The sequence below is a fragment of the Molossus molossus genome, unplaced genomic scaffold (genome assembly GCF_014108415.1).
Source record: "Molossus molossus isolate mMolMol1 unplaced genomic scaffold, mMolMol1.p scaffold_m16_p_13, whole genome shotgun sequence".
NCBI lineage: Eukaryota > Metazoa > Chordata > Mammalia > Chiroptera > Molossidae > Molossus > Molossus molossus.
This window is the reverse complement of record NW_023425348.1, coordinates 36,342,921-36,365,437: the sequence shown is the minus strand read 5'-3', so window position 1 is coordinate 36,365,437 and position 22,517 is coordinate 36,342,921. Positions and strand designations below refer to the sequence as shown.

At 42.2% G+C, this 22,517-nt stretch overlaps 1 protein-coding gene across 6 annotated transcripts in view; it reads right to left on the bottom strand.

Moving 5' to 3' along the window:
* Positions 1-22,517, bottom strand: part of DLG2 (discs large MAGUK scaffold protein 2) — a 1,351,614-nt gene that overhangs the window by 246,144 nt on the left and 1,082,953 nt on the right. The window contains exon 1 of one of the 6 annotated variants that reach the window (XM_036258406.1): positions 14,469-14,511. The exons of the other annotated variants lie outside the window; for them this stretch is intronic. The gene's annotated coding sequence lies outside the window, so the exon portion shown is untranslated. Of the gene's footprint in view, positions 1-14,468; positions 14,512-22,517 lie in introns of those variants that run through there. 6 annotated transcript variants of the gene reach the window in all.

Genomic DNA, 22,517 nt, shown 5'->3' with positions numbered 1-22,517 from the left:
CCAAAATCACTTTGAAAAGGGTTATTTAACATACTAATTGCTGATAATTACAATGCTAAATCCTCTGGTTCAAATGTGAGGATCAAAAGCTCCTGGACTCCCTGGTATTTTGGCAAAGAATCCTCAAATCTACCAGGCGCCAAACATTGCATAGACTAAATCAGTAATGTCTCCAACATACATGTCCTACTAAATGTTAAATGTACATAGGTTGCACTGTAATTAAATATACATTAAGTTTAATTCAATGTATCACTGTATCATTAAGGTTATCACTACCAACAAAATCTAAAAATACTGTCATTCTCAGGTCCTTATAAAGGGAATCTTTGTATTCAGAAAGTCTGGGGAGGACCATGAGTATAATCCTAATAGTGTTCCACACAGAAGAGGGTAGCGAGAGCACCCAGCTGAGGCCTACATCTGATGTCTCTATCCTTTATAGTGACAACCTTCATCCCTGTTTTCTTAAGGATTGTCCTTCCTCCTATCCATTCTGTTCACAGCAGAGATAAATAATTTTTTTCCCAATGGCAAAATTGATCCTGTCACTATCCTGCTTAAAACCATTTAACTGGCCCCACAGCCTCCAGAAAATCAAACTCCAGGGAGGCATAAAGTTCCTCTGCCACCTGGGTGGTCCTCAGCAATCCAGGCTCCCTCAGATATGGGTCCAAGCTCCAACCTACTGAACTGCTTTTGCTTCCTGGGACAGACAGGCTGAGAGCTCCTTCTACTTAGTGTTCTTCCTTTCCACTCATCAGGGCTCATTTCGTGCAATTTCACATCCGAGCTTCCACACTTCTTCCAGGGAGCTTCTATGATTGTATCATCAAGCTGAGTTGGGTTCCTCCCTCTGCAGCCTAAAAGACTCCCATAGTACTGATCACACTGCATCACAATGGCCCCATAACTGGATTCTAAGCTCTGTGAGGATGGAGACCATGTCTGCCATGTTTCTCAGTACCTAGCAACATGCCTAGCATATAGCAGGTGCTCAATAAAGCTATGCTGAATACATTTTTAAACTTCATGCAAAGCGTCTTATCTCCAGAGGAGGGAGCACAGTTTTTGTTTGTGGGGTTTTTGTTTATTTTAATTCCATAAAGAAGAAAACTACACATCAATAAATCCATAGTCAGAGCCTCAAGCATAAAGACATTAAAAATAATTACAAGGCCCTGGCTGGTTTGGCTCAGCAGTTAGAGTCACAGGTTCAGTTTCTGTCAAGGGCACATACCTCAGTTGCAGTCTGATCCCTGGCCCTGGTTGGGGTTGCACAGGAGGCAACCAATTGATGTGTCTCTCTCACATGGATGTTTCTCTCTCTCTCCCTCTCTCTCTCTCACTCTCCCTCCCACTCTATCTTAAAATTAATGGAAAATATCCTCAGGTGAGTATTCAAGAAAAAAATTACAAGGAAGCCAGCAGCCCTGGCAGCGTGTCCAGGCTCCTTGACCCAAGGCTTAGGTTAGGTCTCTTACCCTTGTGTCCTGGCTTTCCTTACCTAACCAGTGGAATTAATACCAGTTGCTTAGCCCTGGCCGGTTTGGTTCAGCGGTTAGAGCGTCGGCCTGCGGTCCAGAGAGACCCGGGTTCGGTTCCCGCACCTCGGTTGCAGTTTGTCCCCGGCCCTGGTCGGTTGTGCGGGTGGCAGCCACTCGATGTGTTCCTTTCACATCGATGTTTCTCTCTCTCTCTCTGTTCCTCTCTCTCCCTCCTGCTCTATCTGAACAAAAAAAAAAAAATGAAAAAATGTCCTCGGGTGAGGATTAAAAAAAAAAAAAAAAAAAATACCAGTTGCTTAGTTTTTAATTTCTACAAGAACTTCAGGGCCCTGCGGTAATTTTTATAGGAGCTGGTGATAAAATTTTATTAATAGTTCAATGAGCGTTGTGTTAGATATACTACGTTTTTAACATGGAATTTATTTAATAGCTATCTTTGGGGGAGTGCACTGTTCAAAGTCCTTTCCAAATGCTCTTCAACGTGCATGCCCAAAAGAAGTAGATCACTGGCACAAGACTGTACCCATTTTGTAGATAGAAACCTAAAGACAAAGTCAGGAATTATTTCCTCTTGAGCACATAACAGAAGGTTTTGTAAAAGGGATCCCCCAGCCCCCCTTTTTCCCTTTTGCCCCATTGTACACACTTCCTTCACACCATAATGAATGTGTTATTATGTTGTTTTTATTTATTTTTATTAATTAATTGATATTTATTTAATTCTCACCAAGGACATTTTTGCATTTATCTTTAGACAGAGAAGGAGAAAGAGAAAGAGAGAAACATCAATGTGAGAGAGACACATTGAGTGGCTGCCACCCATACCACCCCAACCAGGGCTGGGGACAAACTGCAACCAAGGTACATGCCCTTAGCGAGAACTGAACCCGGGTCTCTCTGGACTGCGTAACCGCTGACCCAAACCGGCCAGGGCTAGTGTGTTGTTTTTAAAAACAAATCTTTCTTTTTCTATTAGACTTTAACCCCTTGCAGCAAGGGCTATGTCTTACTTTTTGTCTCTAGCTTAGGATCTGGAGCTGTGTAGACATGAAAACATTGCTGCAATGACTGTCTAGCTCTTACACGTGCTCTGCCAACCACTGCCTGTGGCTTACTGAAGAGAGATCTCAGCTTCAAAAGGAACATATTTTCTATTACCCTCCACCTCTCTCAATTCTACTGATCTTACACTCCGCTTACATTTCTTCAGTGAAATGGAGTGCCTATCTTTTCAAGGAAGCTCAAGGTACCTTTCAATATTAAGAAGTCCTAGCTGTTTTTTCCTTTGAAGCTACAGAGGACATAATTTACAGAGCCAGCTCCCAACAACAGCTGTGCTAATACAAACAGAATAAAAGCAATCCTCTGCAATTTTACATTTAAATCTTAACTCACCTAACTTGGGTGAGTTAAAGTTTTGCTTTTCACTTTAACAAAAGAGCACTCACACGTATTTTTCTTCCTTTCTTTTTTTTTTAGAGGGAGAGGAAAACGTCAATTGGCTGCCTCTTGCACACAACCCCTCACCCCAGATTGGAGATGGAACCTGTAACCGGGGCATGTGCCCTGATGGAGAATCCAACCAGCAACCTTTCAGTGCACAGGATGACGCTCAACCAACTGAGCCACACATATATTTTTCAAATAAATAAATCCTAGATAGTAATGCAGATGCAAATCTTTCTGAAGATTAATAGATTAAAGGAGGAGCAGCTGAAGGTTTTGTAAGGTCTTAGTCATATGGTTCAATAGTAACAGTGGGAAAATGAGTGGAGAGGGGAAGGTAAAAATAAAAACAAAGCCATTATTCAATTAGTCCAGATGGGGGAAAAAAAAAAAACCCACAAAAAAACAAAAAAACCCAGCCCATAAGCTAATTGATTATAGCTATCATGACAGCTGATTACAATGTCTGCCTGTAAAAACACAGGGTCCAAAGAAAGACGAAAAAATACATAGCCCTGTTTGGCTGCCCTTTGTTGGTGAATACCCTGCATGCAGATGAGGTAAGCAGTTCAGCTTTCCCTGGTAACAAAGTGAGCCCAGTGAGGTGGCAGCTGTGGTGGGAGGTCTGGTCTGATGAGCACAGAAAGGTAGGCAGTCCTACTTGGAATGCCCAGGGAGCCAGGTGCCACATCACACGGCTGTGTGTAAAGGCGGAGCCTTTGGAATACATCTTTTCTGTGCCTAAGTAACTTACAAATGACACCATTAGGGCTATGGATCCACTGTCAAATGAATCATCTGAATGCAGGTGTTTCTTTAAGAGTGAAGATGAGGGAGCCTCAAACTGGCTCCCTCGTCCCCCTGGTGGCTTCTGACAGCCAGTGGCCCATTCTGCTCAAGGGATTACAAAGGCAAATGCAGCACTTGCCGTTGGGAAGACAGATAGATAGTAAACAGGCTAGATTCTTTGTGCTGTAGGGGCCTGGAGGAAAGGGCGGAGGAAAGGACACCTCGCTCTGCTGTTGGGCAGTGCCAGGCAGAGAAGTCTCTGGTCTCAGAACTGGGCTGCTAGGGCCATTGAGAGTTTGTCAAACATATGGAAAACACCCAGCAGAGGATCTAACAAAGACTACACTGTCAAATAAAGACATCTTCTGTTGCCCAGCTAGTGTGGCTCAGGGGTTGAGCATCGACCCATACACCAAGAGGTCACTGGTTTGATTCTTGGTCAGGGCACATGCCCAGGTTGTGGGCCAGATCCCCAGTGAGTGGCATGCTGGAGGCAACCAATCAATGTTCTCTCTCATTGTTTCTATCTCTCTCTCCAAAATCAATAAAAAAAAAAAAAAAAAGAAAGAAATCTTCTGTTAGGTATGAAAGTCATAGTATTACTATTGGAGGAACTGTGTTCCGGTAGAGAAACAGTTTCTCATGCAGGAAACAAGAAGTTGGGGAGTAACAATGGAATTCTCATTTTAGCAAGATGACTTTGTAGGCAGAGTGGAGAGTAGACTGAAGGCTAATAGAGGGAAGTGAAATCAACGCCAGTTCAGCGGCTGTTACCAAAAGTTCAGTAGGACAGTGGGATCTGAGTGCCCCAGAGTAAGAAGAAATAGCAGCAGCCAGGTCCTAACACCTACACACCATCAGGCCAGCTTGTGCCTCCCAGGGCGTCTCCAGGCCAGGGAAGGTCACATTCCTGTCTGGACAACTGCAACCAGGGCTAGTTCTGTCCTTTTTATTCCCTTTCTTAAAACATGTTTTTATTGATTTTCTAGAGAGAGAGGAAGGGAGAGAGAAATAGAAACATCAATGTGAGAGAGAAACATCCATCCACTGCTTCCTACACGCCGCCTACTGGGGATCAAGCCCGAAACACGGGCGTGTGCCCTGACCTGAAATCGAACTGGGACCTCTCAGTCCTTGGGACGACACTCAGTCCACCGAGCCACACCGGCTGGGCTAGTTCTGTCCTTTTGTTCTGGCCCCTATAGGTGCTAAACCAGCCCTTCTCAGCTCCCTCCTCCTCTGAAGAACGTTTTTGAAAATGCCAGGGCCTCTGCTCCACTCCAGACCAACTGATTCAGACTCTCTGGAAGAATCTACACTCTGTAAATGCCCCCCCCCCCCCCAGCCAGAACTGTGAGCCATGGCCCTGTCAGCAGCTGAGCACAGCAGTGACTATTACTCCAACAGTCTCCAAGTGTGTTCATATGGCTGCAGGGACACATGGTAACCAGAGGGGCATGGCGCTGGGGCAGCTGCTCATTCCAGGGGAGGCAGCACTTCAGCAGAGCAAGCAGGGCCCTGCCACTTTATGACTTGAGTGTCATGTTATTGAAAGCTTTGGAAATGCCTTTGAACACACCCAGAGGAATTTAGGGGGCTGATTCTACAAAGGAGAAGAGAAAGCAGTTTCTCCATCACCAAATGGCAATCAATAAGGAGGTGGAGAAAATAACAGGTGCTAGCCTTCATCCTCTCTGAACAGAGTGGGTAGCTTCGGTTGAGTTCCACATGCATGTCACATTCTGATGCTGCGACCAGAACTCTGCCCACTGTGGACAAGAGAGCTTTGTGAGAAAAATGATATCCGCCTGAATTATGTCTCAGTAAAATCATTTCTGTTTCCCAAGCTCTGAGTATAGAAAAGATACTACCCTAAGTGCATTGCATTCCTTACCTTGTTCAAGACCCTCAACAAGCTTAGAGATCACGACTGCAGGCTACAGATGCAGAAAGGGCTTTCCGAGAGCTTCGGTAACTGGGGAAGGCTCACTGAGCCAGGGAGCAACAGAGCCAACCCTGAACCCACACCAGACAAAACCAGTGCTGGCGCCCACCCCTCTGTCACTGCTCCCTGTCCCCAGGATTTGTAGCCCATTTAGACTATTCACTCCTGCAGATCAAAGGCTAAGTAAAGTTCAGGACTATCTTTGAGTCCCTCCCCGAGACCTTCTCCACTTATTATTATTTTTTTAATTACTGGATTTTAGAACAGAGAGAAAAGGATCAGGGAAGTACTGCCAACATAACACCCCTCTGTTCTTCTGTCCACAAGTTCTGATCCTCCATCTCAGGGGAAGACATCAAACTACCCTGGGAGCCTGACAGGCCCTTCAGCGTTTAGTGTATAAATCTGTTGATCCAAGTAGTTCCTTTTAGAAGTGAAGCTGGGCACCCAGGGAGGATTTTGATAAGAAAAGAAGTAGTTGGACCTTTAGCACATGAGACATGAAGCTCAGAGTTCAATTATTTGTTCAAAGCCAGTTTTTAGCAGAAATGCCTTTACCTGCTATTTTGGACATATGATATAGGAAGGAAGAGAAGGTGGACAGTTGTGGGCAAGGCTATCAGGACACCGAGATCGGTGTGAATGTATGCATCCATCCATTCATTCTACAGACATACATTACTGAGCAACTAACCATGGGCAATTTTTAATTTGCACGGTTCCAATATGCATGTATTTCTATACTGTGGTTTAATTAAATACCATCAGTTCCCTGACAACATGATTTAAATTTCAGTTACCACAGTACACTAACCATGAGCGAGTGAATTAAGTATAAACTTTCTACTAGCTCTTCAGTCCCCAAATCACTATATAACAACAGATGAACATCATTATCAGGAGCTCACCTCGTCACTTCTGAAACTCTGTCAATAACGGGTCACAGCACACTTCCTAGGAGTCACACACAGGCAGCAAAGCATGCAGCCGGTTTGCTTCCTTGTCCCCCAAGGATAACCCCATGTAACCTTTTATAAAAATGGGTAATCCAAAGAGGGAATTTGCCCACAGAGATGAAAGTGCAGCGTAGAAACAAAAAAGAGAACATGGACAAAATGAAATTCAAGTGGAACAGTAGAATTAAAGAAGGAAGAGCTGATTGTGGAAATGCTGACTGTACCACCCTGTGAGAAACCCAGAGAGGCGGTCAGGGGAGTTTAGTAAGGGGACATTTATGAACATAAGTGAGTTAACTGGTTGAGACAAAAAGGATGAAAATGTTCCAGAGGAAATAACACTGGCAAAAATTTTGCATTAAAGGAACTCTTGGAGATAGTTCATCACACCGAGAGGGCAAGGGTAACAGGTTGAAAGCTGATCCACACTTAGGACTCTGACAATCCACCAAGGCACGGTAAAGATGCTTGCTCAGTGTTGTAAGTTACATGAGTGGTAGAAAGAAAAAGGAAAAAGAAAAGAAAAGAAAAGAAAAAGGCAAGCCCTATTCAAACTACTCTTTTTAAAAAATTTTTTTCTTTATTGATTTTAGAGTGAGAGGAAAGGAGAGGGAGAAAGATAGAAACATCCATGAGTGAGAATATCGATTGGCTGCCTCCTGCAGGCCCCACACTGGGGATCAGGCCCACAACCTGAGCATGTGCCCTGACCGGAAATTGAACTGGCAACTTTTGGTGCATGGGTCAACGCTCAACCACTGAGCCACACGGGTCGGCTAAACTACTCTTTTTATTATTTATTTATTTATTTATTTATTTATTTATTTATTCATTCATTCATTCATTCATTCATTCATTCATTTATTTATTTTCATAACAGTTGAGAAATTGGGTAAACTACTCCTTTTAAAAAAGAAATAAAACACTTTAATTCTTAATGTTTCTCATATTTGAAGTAACAGTGTAATCAACAAATATTCATTTTACTATTTTTTTTTTTTTGCAATTTCCTATACATTTATAGCCAACAAAAAGGAAGTTGACAATGTTTTGACAAACCCTTTGGACGGTAGTTTTTCCCACTGTTTACTAGGATGTCGTTGTTTGTGTTGGTCTCGCACTGCCATGCAAAGAGCAAGGACTGCCTGCATGGTGTGCCAGGCACCAGAGAAGCAGTCCCTACTCTCTTGGCCTCTTACATTCAACAAATTAATTCTAAAGACCTGGGACCATTTGACTATGGTTAATGGGGGTGCTAGCCAAGCTCACAGAACCCACAAGGATTTAGAGAAGCTGTGGGAAGTAGATTTGGTAGGGGGGATGGAGAGATTAGAGAAGACAAGGAACTCCAGACTGGGGGTGGAGGGCGTCCAGGTCTGAAAAGAGGACACATCTCCCCAGCCCAGCCAGTCTACTTCCTCTCCGCAGAGGCAGGGCAAGGAGGGCTCTGGGCTGGTTTTTAAACTGGCTGCCAGCAGCTCGGTTGTAATACCAGATGCATGTTCATTGCCGAGACGCAGGGTAAGGTTCTTTCTCAAAAATAACGCAGAAACAAGTAATGCTAACACGCACCACTTTCAGCCAACTGGTGTGAATAAAGTCTCCTAAAACCAGCACAAAGTGTTTGGACGCACATGTCTACGTCCCCAAGGCCACAGACACGCAAAGGAGCATCTGGGGCTGTGAAAATGCATATCTTCTGGAAACCCCGTCATGAGAATATATGAAATGAAACATCTGGCTTTATGCACGGCCTATGGTTTTTAAGTCCAAAATGCATATTATGTTGGGTTGTTTTTCCATCACAAAATGTTGAAGTTTTAATTCATGGCTCTTTCTGAGAAAGCTTTGGGGCTCTGTGATATGCATGTGAATGCACCTAGGAACACAGTTGTCAAGGTGAGAGGCTCCTTGGGGTTCTCCTGTCCCATCTCTGCAGGGAAAAGATCAGATGAGGTGAATTTAGTATAGGGAGGCCAACTGTCTAGCTCCACAGTCAGATTCCTGCTTCACAGTAACAACAGCCAACACTGAGTATTTACTGTGTTTTAGGTACAATGCTCAGGGCTTTCCATATGAAACACTATGTCTTTAAATTCCCACAGATCCATGAAAGAGTTACTGCTCCTATTACCATGGTGGAAACAGGCTTATGTTATTACGCTAACTAAGCTAACCATGAGGGAGGTGGGTTTCGAAGTCAGGCTGAAGGATCTGAGCTAACATTCTTAATAACCACTATACTACAATTGTTCATAAGTAATCTTTTCTGGATACTTAATCATATGCCCCCAAATTAGGTAACCATAGTCCCTGTTCCCTAGAGGACCTTAGAGTCCAGCTTTCTGCATACAACTACCAATTTCTAAACAACCTTACTAAGTAAAGAATGTAATTCCCATTTTATAGATGAGAAAACTGAAGGCCAAATTCAGTGGTTTCCCGAGGCTGCATAGCTTATACTGAGTGAAGGCAAGACTCAACCTTGTAAATCTGTTGTTTCTTTCAGACATGTAAGCCTGCCTCCTCACATTAGAACTATGCTCTGGCTCTGGCTATTTGTACATCAAATATCTGATGTGAAATCTATGTGCACCCAGGCATTTCTGGAATCCATTTAAGTTAGCAGCAAGAATTTCGCATTCCCAAATCTCCCTCTGTGATACACAGTATCAAGAGTCTAGGGCTCACATGAGACAGCTTGCTGTGAAGAGGCCAGCGGTGAGTCAAACTCAGAGCATGGTTTCAGGGCTGCACTGAGGTGGAAGGAGGAGACATTCATGGATTGCTGTTCCCCCAGAACACAGGTAGCAACAGGCGTGAAAAGCAGCAGCCTTAAGAAGATGCCTGCAAGCAGCGGGTGCTGAGAAACGGTTCCCCACTGGTCTGTCAAGAGAAGTGGGTCTGATAAAAGCAGCAAGGTTCTCACCACAGCTCCTTAGCCAGTTTCCAGAGGTTTTCAGCATAGCAGCTGCTCCCCAAATTCAGCTGCTCCCCAAATTCAGCTCCTCTGCCCTCCTCCTGGCGGAGTTGTGTGGTGTATAAACTCCGTCTGCCAACACACACTCCTGAAGCTCTTGAGCTGTGGCCAACGCCTCTCAGGAGTGAAGCAGGTGCAGCCAGGTTCCCAGGCCAGTGGCACAACTAGTTTGAGATGCTTTGCAACACAAAAGGGCCACTTGAAGAGATGGGATTACTTTCTCCAATCTGCCCTTTTAAAAGCAATAGCAAACCACTTTACAGATATTGACTGTTTTATTCACCTCTTTTTCTTTCTCTTCTCAGCTAAAATGGCCTTAGCACTGCAAAGCGAGAGGAGGTGGGTGCCTGATGAAGGGGGCCTGGAAGACTTGTTACCCCCAAATCCCATATTGCCCTTTAGTTAGCTGCTGGTGTTTGAAATTCCAACACTGAAGTGTTAGTCTGGTATCCTCTTTTAAAATGCAGAAGAGACTAAACAAAGTTATTCACACTGTAGACTTAATTCTTCAGCTGGCAGACTGGAATTTGCAAGTTCCCCTAGGCCAGGAAATGCCTGCTCACAGCAGCCTTGAGATGAGAGGAGTATTCAAAAAAGATGGTTTAGGGAAGCTGACCTAACTTCACCTTCTTGTGTGGCCGCACCAAGTCACAAACTAGGTACCCCCAATCTGAGACATCAACCCCTCTTCTCATTTCCTTTTTTAAAAAATGTTTTAAAATATTTTTTTCTTTATTGATTTTTGGAGAGAGAGGGAGAGAGACATAGAGACATCGATGAGAGAGAACATCAACTGGCAACCTCCTGCACCCCCACACCCCCGGGAATTGGGCCCACAACCTGGGCATGTGCCCTGATCAGGATTCGAACTAGTGACCTCTTGGTGCATGGGTCGACGCTCAACCACTGAGCCACAACGGCCGGGCCTCATTTCTTTTGAGCTAGGAAGTCTCCTAATGCCAACATCAAGACTTTGTCTAAAGCTTTTCTTGATATTTCCGGATGAATAGCTAAAATTTGGAAATTAAGATAATTTTTATTCTTACCTAAGAGCATTTTTCAAATATGCTTAAGGACTCTTTATGTTCATATCTGCTGCAGTTTTCTTTTGTTTTGATCGGTACAGTATAGCAAGTGAAGCCAAGGTGCAGACAATGATCTTCATGTGTAGATTGATTAACCAGTTGCTAAGTGGAGCCCAGACATTTAAATTTCCTCTCTCAACTATTGATCATAATTGTAATTCAGTTTAGTGTGGCACTGTTTCCTTGCTGTATCTGTTGATACACAGATCAGATGCTGTGGTCACCATGGTAACCACCTACTCTTTCTCCCTATTATTCTGTTTATCAAACTTGAAGTGCACAGGCTAGAAAATCTTATGATTTTATTTTTAAAACCTCAAATAGGAATCGGTCAAGCTCACCTAAGATGAGGAATCATTTTAGTATAAATATTTTATTTTTTTTAAAGTTGTAAATGTGTTAATCAGAAACAAATTATGACTAAAAAACAAGAAGTAAGGGATTTGAATCTGCGTAGAGATTTTTTTAAATGTTCAAAGTGGTTTTCAGGGATAAAACGGGATTATCACTAACACTCTGGTCTTGACAGACTGGCTGCCTTGATAGGTTTGAAAGCTGTGGGAGTCTCACAGGTTCAGGTTGGGTCACAAACTAAACAAATTCTGTTTAAACCACACCTATGGGTGTGGGAGTGCATTTTTCTACAAGGATTTCTCTTCCACCCCCACCACCCCCCACACAAAAACAATAGGGGAAAAAAAACGTTTGGTTTTTTTTTAAAGAACTTTCTTTAAAATCAGTATTCTGCTTATTTATTTCACAAATAGTTACTGAGCCTGCTGACTGTAGTTCTAGATGACAAGGGAGCGTGCTGAAATCAGATGAGTTCCTGAGGCAGGTGCTTGGAGTCCAGGCAGGGAGACAGATAATCAATGAAAGTCCCCAGCAGTATGAGGGCTGTAGAATTAGCGATCGTGTCTAAGGACAATTATTTAACTACCATTTCCAAGTCAGTCAGCCACAAGTGAGAGCTATCACTAGGGCAAGTCTGTTATTGTTACCCCTCCTGTTACCCCTCCGAGGCCTCGCATCTGACTTAAAGGAAAAGAGTACACTGAGGAGTTTTCATCAAGAATTTTTTTTTCTTTCTTGAGGCACCCTAAAACCAATGCCCCTTTGGCTCCTAGAAACAGACAGTAGTGACCCCTGCAGATGAAAACTCTCTTCCTCACCACAAATGTCTCTCTTGTCTGACAGAGGTCTTTTGCCTCTTCCCAATCTCCGACATGGACAGAGAATAATTGCAAAATGACCCTCCCTACTATTTCTAATAGAGAAATAATAAAAAAATTAGGAAATTAGGATAACTTTTATTCTTACCTAAGAGCAAGACTTGAGGCCAAGATTTCCTCTGCTCACTGAGGTTGAGATTCCACTTTAAATTGAACAGGCTTCTTTAAAAAATTTTTTTCTTTATTGATTTTTAGAGAGAGGGGAAGGGAGAGGGAGAGAGAGATGGAAACATCAATGAGAGAGAACAACCAATTGGTTGCCTCCTGCATGCCCCCCTCTGGGGACTGGGCCTACAACCTGGACATGTGCCCAGACTAGGAATTGAACTGGTGACCTCTTGGTGCATGGGTTGTTGCTCAACCACTGGCCAGGCTGAACAGGCTTATTTTCAAAGCTTCTGCACGGATAATCTCACCAAACAAATCAGTAAATCAACAAATCTACTTATTCTGTGATAAAATTTCCTTGGGACAGATTTTGAGGGTAATGCTGATTATTAAGCTGCACAGGAGCCTTTGAACAGATCTGAGAGGTCTAGGTGATATTGTTGTAATAGTCTGGTTATTATTTAACAGGAAAGGAGTAAAGGAAAGACTAGATAATACAGGCATGCTATTTATACAGCTTTTCCAGGAAGCTGCAGTTAACACTCTCTAGGTCTACTCCTTGTAGATTGCTGGGGGAAGGGTCTGGATGGGAGGGAGGGGGATGCTCACCTCTCAGTCACACCTGGGAACAAGTCAGTGGCCAGAATAGTCGTGGCCACTACAAAGGTGCGATATCTGAGATACATAAATACACAAACTCCTGAACAAAGGAATTGCGCGCGTGCGCTCTCTCTCTCTCTCTCTCTCTCTCTCTCTCTCTCTCTCTCTCTCTCTCTCTCTCTCTCTCTCTCTCTCTCTCTCGCTTGTCTACGCTCCTGGCTCAGCTCTCCTATTGCAGGGGGCACTTTCCCCTGCATTCACCCACATGGCTCACGGTCATGTGGACTCCACACAATGGACTGATGGATTGAATCTAGCTGGATGCCTGATGCTACACTGTGAAATAAAAGCTCTGGACACGGGCCCTGCTTCTAGCTCTGCTGAACCCCAAGCTACCCCTCTTTCAGGACTTGCTTAAGGGAACTGGGACTTTGCAACCCAAGGAATATAACTGCAGACAAATAGAGTCTTTACCACACCTCATTCTCCCATGGGGGCCTCTGAAAATGCTTATTCCAGTGATACCCCAAGAACCTCACTCCTACTAGCAATGGAAAAATTTGGCCCACTCTTTCTCCTGCAACACAGGAACAGTCCTAAGTGGAGGCCACTATAATGGCCATTCACAGCGATTACCAGCTGGCCCCTCCCCACCTTTCAGTCCTCATCACTCAGGGCTAATATGATATGCATGGATGATGCTTATAGGGAACTAATACACCGGGATGTCTTTGTACTGTGAGTGATACAAACATTGACCTCTGGAAGGCCTGGAATGCTCACTGTCATTTGCTCCTCTTTGCCCCTCCACAGGCTGCCTCTTCCTCCACAGAAGTTTCCAAGATTTCTTTGTGGCTTTTCCAAAGCTCCCAGTTTCCCTTTCTATTCAAAGGTCATTTATGCAGAATAGAAAAAACAGCAAGGGGCATGGGGTGCAAGGTGATCAGATCTGGGATTTGATTTAAAAGTAGGGAGTCTGGAGGTTAGGTCTAGTGCCACTTCACCTAAATCCAGCCAGACAAATTTAGCCAGATCACTTACATTTAGTTTTTTCATCCCTCAAACAAATTATTTAATTCAGCCAAACAAGAGGAAGTGCTCTGGAAAGTTCAAACTTTAGTACAAATGTCAGATGTCACGGAACTAGTATACAGTTGAAGTCATACTACAGTTTTGAGAAGGTTTCAGGCAAATCATGGTTTTTACAGGGCATAAGTCTTTGCTTAATGGTATCACAGTTCTCCTAGTGATCTTAGCTATACACTTTAGCCTCAAACCTTGATTCCACGTCTAACCAGGCAGAAAATCCCACCTGTTCTATCTCCAAAACATCTTTCTAGTCTGTATGTCCCTCTTTGTCAACACTATCATGGGCATGAATGAGGAGCTCCCAAAAAATGGTTCCCTCCCTCTAATCTCACCTTCCCTCAATGCATTAGCCATGCCGGCAGTCAGAGAACTCTTTCTAAAGTGGTCTCTCCTCTAAAGAAAAAAATTTTTTTAAATGATCAAAAAAAAAAAAAAAGTGGTCTCTCCTCTTAAAAGCTTTTGCTGATCCCTCATCAACTGCAGCATAAAAGCCTATTTTCTTCACAAAGCACAGTCCTTCCCACACCTGCTCTCCAGACAGCCTCTCTTCTCACCGCCTTCTTCCTAGAGAACTCGGCGACTTTGCACAGACAGTTCCTTTTTCCTTTTTGTCTGCTGACTCCACTCATTCTTCTAAAACACACTCACCATAGCTGCCTGTGGGACTCCTTCTGAACTTCACAGACGAAGTTAATGACCACCCTGCTGTTCCCAAGCACCTGCTACGTACCTCTTAGTCCAGCATTTCTCACATCAGCTTGTACTGTTGTGGAGCCTGGTTTGGCTGGAGCTACCACCGGTAGAGCCCAGCGTAGCATTTCTGCTGTCCTGGTTTTAATGAATCATTGAAGACTCCGCATCAATCCCTGGGCACATCTGACAGCTCTGGGGCAAGGAGCCATCTCTACACTACTTCCTCCAGTGGCCTCTGTCATGATGGCAACACCCTTGGCTTAAGGCTGATTCACAGACTCCTCCTCCAAGGAACAGATATAGTTCCTGAGAGCCTACCCTTAACTGCCCCCACCTTAACTAACTGAAATTTGAACTAAATGGGGAGTTTGGAGCCTGTATATGACAGTGATGGCGAGTCGGCCGGCTGATAGAACATTGTTGCCCTTGCTTTTGTCTTCTTTTACAATGCAGGAATCAGTGCAGTAACTTCCAGGGAGGTAGCTTCTGGGGTTCTCTACCATACAGATCTCTGAATAAATTATTTTAGACAATTCTAGGTTAGGAACAGTTCTGCACAGGAGAGAGGTGTATACATTTGTAAAACATATCTTTCTTTTTTTTTTGAATCTTCACCTGGGGATCAAACCTGCATCCCCAGTATGTGCTCTGATCAGGAGTGGAACCAGCGACCTTTTTGTGTATGGATGACGCTCCAGCCAATTGAGCCACACCAGCCAGGGCAAAACATATCTTTGTTATGAAACAACTGCTTAGCAGGCAAAATCAGAAGGTTGAAATTCTCCTGATGCTTTGCCCTACCTTTATTCACTCAATGCCATAAAGGGTAGTATTAAAAGTTATTCTGGCCCTGGCTGGTTTGGCTTAGCGGTTAGAGCCTTGGACTTCGATCCAGAGAGACCCAGGTTCGGTTCCCACTAAGGGCATGTACCTCGGTTGCAGTTTGTCTCCGACCCTGGTTCCTGGTTGGGTTGTGCTGGTGGCAGCCACTCGATGTGTCCCTTTCACGTCGATGTTTCTCTCTCTCTCCCTCCTACTCTATCTGAACAAAAAATGGAAAAATGTCCTTGGGTCAGGTGAGGATTAAAAAAAAAAAGTTATTCTGTAAATGACTCTGAAGCAAGAACAAGGTGGGAAGAGTTTTCCAAATACGTATGTGAAATAAGGAGGACAGCCAAAACCTTCAGGAAAAGAAACACCTTAAGCCTCCCCAGGTTAATCACGCCTAGTCATACAGAAATTATTCTTCCTCAGCCCCCAGGGCCACCCACTGAAATCCTGAAGCCTGGGGCCTGGGGACAATTTACACTTAGAAAGACTTGGCTGGAATTGATTGTAAATCACATTGCTTCTCATTAAGTCCTCCAAACCAGCCCAACTGGTCTTCTCCATCATCTGTGAGCCTAAAAATACCGGCTCATCCCTCTCAGTGCCACTGATAAGGAACTCAGCAGGAGCCAGCTCAGGGGAGCTTCCGGCTTTTTGACTCCATTCTGGGCGAAGTAGAATCAGCAGACTTTATGCACCTTAATAATTAATGTTTTACTGTGAAACTGAGTTGGCTGTTTTAGTGCAAGTTCATTTACTGCTAAATAAATATGTGACCATTTAACGACATCTTCATTTAAGAAGAGAGAGCATGATACTTTATATACAATCAAGCTAGATCAGAAACCATGCAACTTATATCAGAAAATCGCTTTATGAACCAAAAAGAAAACAAAAACTTGTTTTGAATTGTTAAAAAAAATACGAATTCATTTTTAAAAAGATTTTTTTTTTTTTTAAGAAAAAAATATTAGAACAAAATAGATACTGACCGAAGGTCAATCACTGCAAACATTTTGGTCATTTCCTTCCGTAAACATTTTTTTTTTTTTATCCTCACCCGAGGACATTTTTTTCGTTTTTTGTTCAAATAGAGTGGGAAGGAGAGAGAGGAAGAGAGAGAGAGAGAGAGAAACATCGACGTGAAAGGGACACACCAAGTGGTTGCCACCCACATGACTCAACCAGGGATGGGGATAAACTGCAACTGAGGTACATGCCCTTAGTGGCAACTGAACCCGGGTCTCTCTGGACTGCAGGCTGATACTCTAATTGCTGAGCCAAATCAGCCAGGGCTCCATAAACATTTTTAAAACACAGTTGAGGTCACACAGCACAAAAAATTTGCCCTTTACTATTTCATTTGCTATAATTGCCCACATTTTTCCTAGTTTAAGTAGCTCTGTGGCAAGAGTACTTTAATGATTGCAAATTAGTTAACCATTTCCCTGTTGTTAAAATTTTATGATACAAGATTTCAAATTTTGCTCTGGTACATGTGGCTCAGTTGGCATCCTTCCATACACTAAGAGGTCACTGGTTTGATTCCCAGTCAGGGCACATGCCTGGGAATGTGGCTTAATCCCCAGTAACGGGGTCTGTAGGAGGCAGCCAATCAATGTTCTTTCTCACTTGATGTTTCTCTCTCTCCCCCTCTCCCTTCTTCTCTCTTTCTTAAAAACAAAATCAATAATAAAAAAAGGCATTTAAAAAATATTTTAAGATCGGCTATTTACACAATGATGCATATGATATTCCCAAATAGTTTAGATAACTAAATAGATATTAAAGGGCTGGGAACACCTAAATAATAGACATTACATGTAGACCAGTGGTTATGAGTTCATTCTCTGGAGGTGGCACACTCACTGGCTTCACATCTGGTCTGTCTTGTCAGAGTGCCCTTCTGTGTTATGCAATCTCCTTGTCCCAGTTTTCTTATTCTTTACTGAGAATAAGAGTTGTGCCCCCTGATAGAGTTATCATTAAATTAGTGCCTTTAAAGTACTTAGCTCAGAATTTGCCACACAACAGTCAATAAATGTTAGCTATTTAAGAACAATGATTGATGTTATGTGATTCCAAAAGGCAGGTACAGGCACCTCCTTTCTGGAAAAGAAGCCAGTCAAGGGCTGGTGAAGTCAGTTTAAGGGAAACATACATTATCTAGGTTTGTTGGGAGCTGAGAGGTAATTTTGTGTAACGTCTCTCCCCTCACTCCAACCAAATGCCAGGTAACCTTTGACGATTCTTGAACGTTTCTCACATGGGGAAACTTATTTACCAAGGTAGCTCTCACCTTAGAAAATCCATTTGCTATTGAACCAAAATATGTCTCTCTATAACTTCAACATAATAGTAAGCTCACAGATCACCCCAAACAAGCTCTAACATTGAATTTTCAATTCAGTGCAACAGTGAGAATCTCAACCTCTAATTGATTTATTTGGGAGTTTAAAAGAGATTGGTGAGAGCCCAAAGGCAGTAAAACCAAGACTGCATTACTCAGACTTTGCGAGAAATTGAGAAGATTTATGTATTCATTATCATGTGTGCTTTCCTGCAAATTGAATAATCTAAAATAAAAGAAAAGCTTAATGAATTTTCTCAGGGAAAAAAAAAAGTCTAAAACTAGAATTCTAAAAGGCTCCTTTAAAGGTCATGTGGAAACTCTTATAGTTTCATCTGGGGAGGAGACTAGGGGAGAGGCAGCCTGGGGACACGTTTTGGCGGGTGTGTAAGCTCATCCTCTGAGGACGCTTGCTTCTCCATTACTAAACCTCGTTCTGCTCAGAAGTAAATGCTTAGAAGTTCTTGGAAACTGACATCAAATGGCAACCTTGGTAAACAAGGGATGATACGAGTCACTAAAGCCACTCGATGAAACTTAAAAAAATTCACCGCCTTTCAATACTATGGATCATGTCTCCATAGATCTGTGTCAGCCATCAGATGTGCTTAACATTGGAAAAGCAAGTTTCTTTGAATAAAGTTTACCTGACTGTATTTGCTATTATTTTTCTATTTAGTCTCCAGCACAGGAGCTGGCAAGTAGCTGGTACTCAATAAATGCTCAGGAGGCTGAGTGAGTCAGTGTCCATCCCTAAGGGTCATAGATAAATGTCTAGTCCCTTCAATAACTGGTTACCCTGGTAGCTACTGAAGCATTGGTAACCACTTCTTTCTTCCAGGCTAACCATCCCCAGTTCCTGCAATCTTTTCTTATGACACATATCTTCAAACCCATTCTTCAAGAAACATCCAAATGTGCTTTTGTGTTTGTTTTTAAAGATGGAAAGGTCTCACTTTAGATCTCTAAGACAGAAGAAGAAGCTCCAATGCTGTCTCTGGAGATCATAGAAAATTCATATCTGGGCAACATCTGAAAAATGGTTTTCATCTTCCAGTTACAGTTGACATTCAATATTAGATTAGTTTCAGGTGTCCAATAAAGTGATTGGACATTTATATAACTTACAAAGTGATCACCCTGCTAAGTCTAGTACTCTGGGCAACATTTTTTAAGAGTAATGTTTTTTAAGTGGCATATCACAACTCATAAGAGGGTTACAAAGTAAATTTAAGTGTATGCGCTTGTGTGCTGTTTTGTATAAGTATCAATATATTAAATTTTTTTTTCTTTATTGATTTTAGAGAGAGAAGAAGGGAGAGGGAGAGAGACAGAAACATTGATGGGAGAGAGCACCCACTGGCCACCTCCTGCATGCCCCCCACTGGGGACTGGGCCCACAACCTGGGAATTGAACTGGCAACCTCTTGGTGCATGGGTCAAAGCTCAACCACTGAGCCATACTGGCTGGGCTAAATATTGATATATTTATGCATACTTGTCATACACACACACATGCAGGGCATTCCACAAGGTGTACCTAATTTGATTTAAGTATTAGCCCCCACTCACCTGCTTGTTCTGGTATTTCTGTGTAGGGTTCAAACAGCATTGATATAAGGGGTGACTATGTTGTGTGTCCTGAGTTTTAAAGTACATATATTTCTTATTGTGAGCTGGTGTTTAAAAAAATGTTTGATATCAACATTGGCCAATTGACAGAGTTGGGGCATCACAATCATGCCAAAAATACTTTCTTTGGTATTTTTAGGTAAATCACTTGCAATTTCATAGGTATTCATTTTTGAACATGACTGAAGATGCTGACCAGTAACTCTGAGTGAATTAAGAATTATTAGTTAGGCCCTCAAATTAGTGGGTTACTAGGATTCATTAAGCACTTTAATTTGGTATTCCTCTAGGAAGACTAGCTGCTATGCGGCTGTGTATGTCGCACGGCTTCTATTGCACAGGTAGAGAGGTGGAAACCCCAAAATTCAGGGGTAAGATGCTCTTTAGAACAACAATGCATCCAAAACATCAAATATTTTCTTAAGTTGGTCATGGTTATCACTTATCACTATTCTTGCTTTTAACTATAAATTTAGTTTAGGTTTACTCTTATCCCTTCTATTTGTTCTGAATACATGTATTGACTCTTAATGAGCCATAATTTGCATTCACTATATTTTGGCTAAACATGTTCCAATATTAGGCTTCAAGACATGTGTACACTTATCATCTCTAAACAGGGATAAATACATCCCGATTGCTAAAGCACCTGCAAATATAAACTTCCTCATGCCCGCAGTCCATTTTTATAGTCACATTCTTTATCAGCAGTGGGTTTGTTTGCTACTGAAAATGAAGAGGGATTGGTGTCAATGAGACATGGGGTGTTTTACCCTTTCTAAGTGAACTGAATACTAAAGAGTTTGAGATCCACCCATTTTATAGATAAAAAGACTGAGTTCCAAGGAGGTGAGCTGACTAAGATCAGCAAAGATCTCAGGTTTCCAGATTCTCTCTCTGCCATCAAGTCACTCCAACTCCAGCTACGCTGCAGAACACAGAGCCTGACCAAGGGCAGAGGCTTCCTGGCTGTGCACTTAGTCACTTGTGCTACTTACATGACTAGGTTGAACAATGTAAGTGCAGATTTGCTAGGTCAAAAACTGTCAAATGTTGGCACTTTTATATGGTTCGAACTAAACTGTATTATTTTAATAAATGCTGCCTGTGTTATTCTGAGATCTTAATTTTCACGTGAGAATCAGCACAGTATGTTTGCTAAGAACACAGACTTTAGCCAAATTGCCTGAGATCAAGTGTCAGCACCAATACTGCCTGGCCATGTTCTGTTTTTCAGTGTCCTGGAAGGGGAACAGAATACTATATAAGTGTTTGCTATTATTATTATTATTATTATTCCTGAAACTCACAAGTTAGGAAAACTTGACAGACTTGTTCTAAAGTGCATTTTCAGGCACAAAAGTCTTTCGTAGAAACAGAAATTTTTGACCTCTTCCCTTGGCAAAATTGGCTATTTATTTGTGTGACTAGTATTTGGCTTTACAGTTGCCAACGGCCATCTCAAAAGTGCTATTTCTCTCTGCAGACAACATGGGTTAATAAAGAAAACAGAAAGGCTGAGACAGAAAGTCAACTGTGTGTATGATTTGTTGCTCTGTTTTTATTTAATCTATTTTTGAAAATATGGTTGCTCTCTAAAGTGCCTGTTTATTCTCCAGGCAGTTAAACTGCAGTCTTACTGTAAACACTGAAAAAGCAGCAGAAGAAAGCATCCAAACTTGAAGAATAGCTTTGTTTAGCTCACGATGTAGAGAGAAAACAACAATTTCAGGGTAAATCGAAGTGAAGTAAAGTGACTCCAATGTGACCTATGCTGACTAATTTTCTATCGGTGACGTTCAATTTACTGAGCATCTGTACATGACAGAATTTGGGACATTGTGGGTGGTACAATCTCAAGATCAACTCAAAACCCAAATAATCCATTTATAGGCATCATTTGATTAGGTGAAATAAAACATGAGTATAAAATCTCTGTAATTAAGTGATGGGTCACACTATAGGGCCTCTAAAAACCCACCTGCTTGGACACAAGTAAAAAACAGATCAGGCCATGGAAGCTGTGCCTCTTCGTCATGTGATTTAGAACAAGGAGGTTTAAGAGAAGCTACAGTGATCCTGGGAAGGATTCTATACCTCCCAGGTGTGGGGCTAGAATAAAAATATGTCTCTTTTTATCAAATGAATTATTTATGGATTACATTTCACTATACTTCTACAAATTCTCATGAAGAAAAAGTGAATTGAGCAGAAGAAAATAAATTAATTCAACAAATAAAGATGAGAGGGTTTATTGAGAAATATTGGTTGATTAAAAAAATTTTCTTTATTGATTTTAAAGAGTGAGAAAGGTAGAGGGAGAGATACAAACATCGATGAGAGAGAACATCGATTGACAGCTTCTTGCATGCCCCCCACTGGAGATTTGTCCCACAACCTGGGCATGTGCCCTGACTGGGAATTGAACCAGTGATCTCTTGGTGCATGGGCAGACGCTCAACCACTGAGCCACACTGGCCAGATGTGGTTGATTGTTTACACCATATTTTGGTGAATTGAGTAAGTTTTCCTTCTTTCTTGGATCTATATTTTTCTCTCTCCCTTTCTCTTGGGTCAAAAAGATATATTTTTCTATTTAAGATGCATTTCAAGTACCAGTCTATTCAGTGACAAGGTATTTCAAAGTACATTGTCTCAGGAAACATCAACTGGAAAAGGATAGAACTAGAACTGTATGCTTGTTCCATTGTCAACTTGAGATAATTGTTAAATGAACAATCCATAAAACAACAAATTTATTAATAATCAAGCTCATGATTAGGAATAAAAGATTCCTGTACTCAGCACTGATTTGACTTTGGGGTTTCAACCCATTCATTTGACATTCAATAACTGATGTAGTACTTTCTCCCTATCAGGTATTAATTATTCTAGGTGTTGGACATACACGATCTTGTGGCATTCATGCCATCACAGTTTAGAAAATTACTATTTGTCTTTAATTTATTCTTGGTTCTCTTGGTCCCTAGAGTGTTCTTGGCCATTCCACCTAGTCTGTCCATTTTCTCAACTATAAAAATAGGACCGTGACGTCTGCTCTGTCTACATGTTGTGAAGGATGATCAAACCAGTTTGTGAAATGACTTGGGAAACACAGTAAAGGCAGTTTAACACACCTTCATTGCAGGTTGGCAGTAGAGCACTGTGGTAAAGAGCAAAGGCTCTGGATGCATCCTGCTTGGATTTGAGTCCCACTTTTCCCCGTTACTAGTGTGCTGTCTGGGGCAAGACTTAACCTCTCCATCTCTCAGTTTC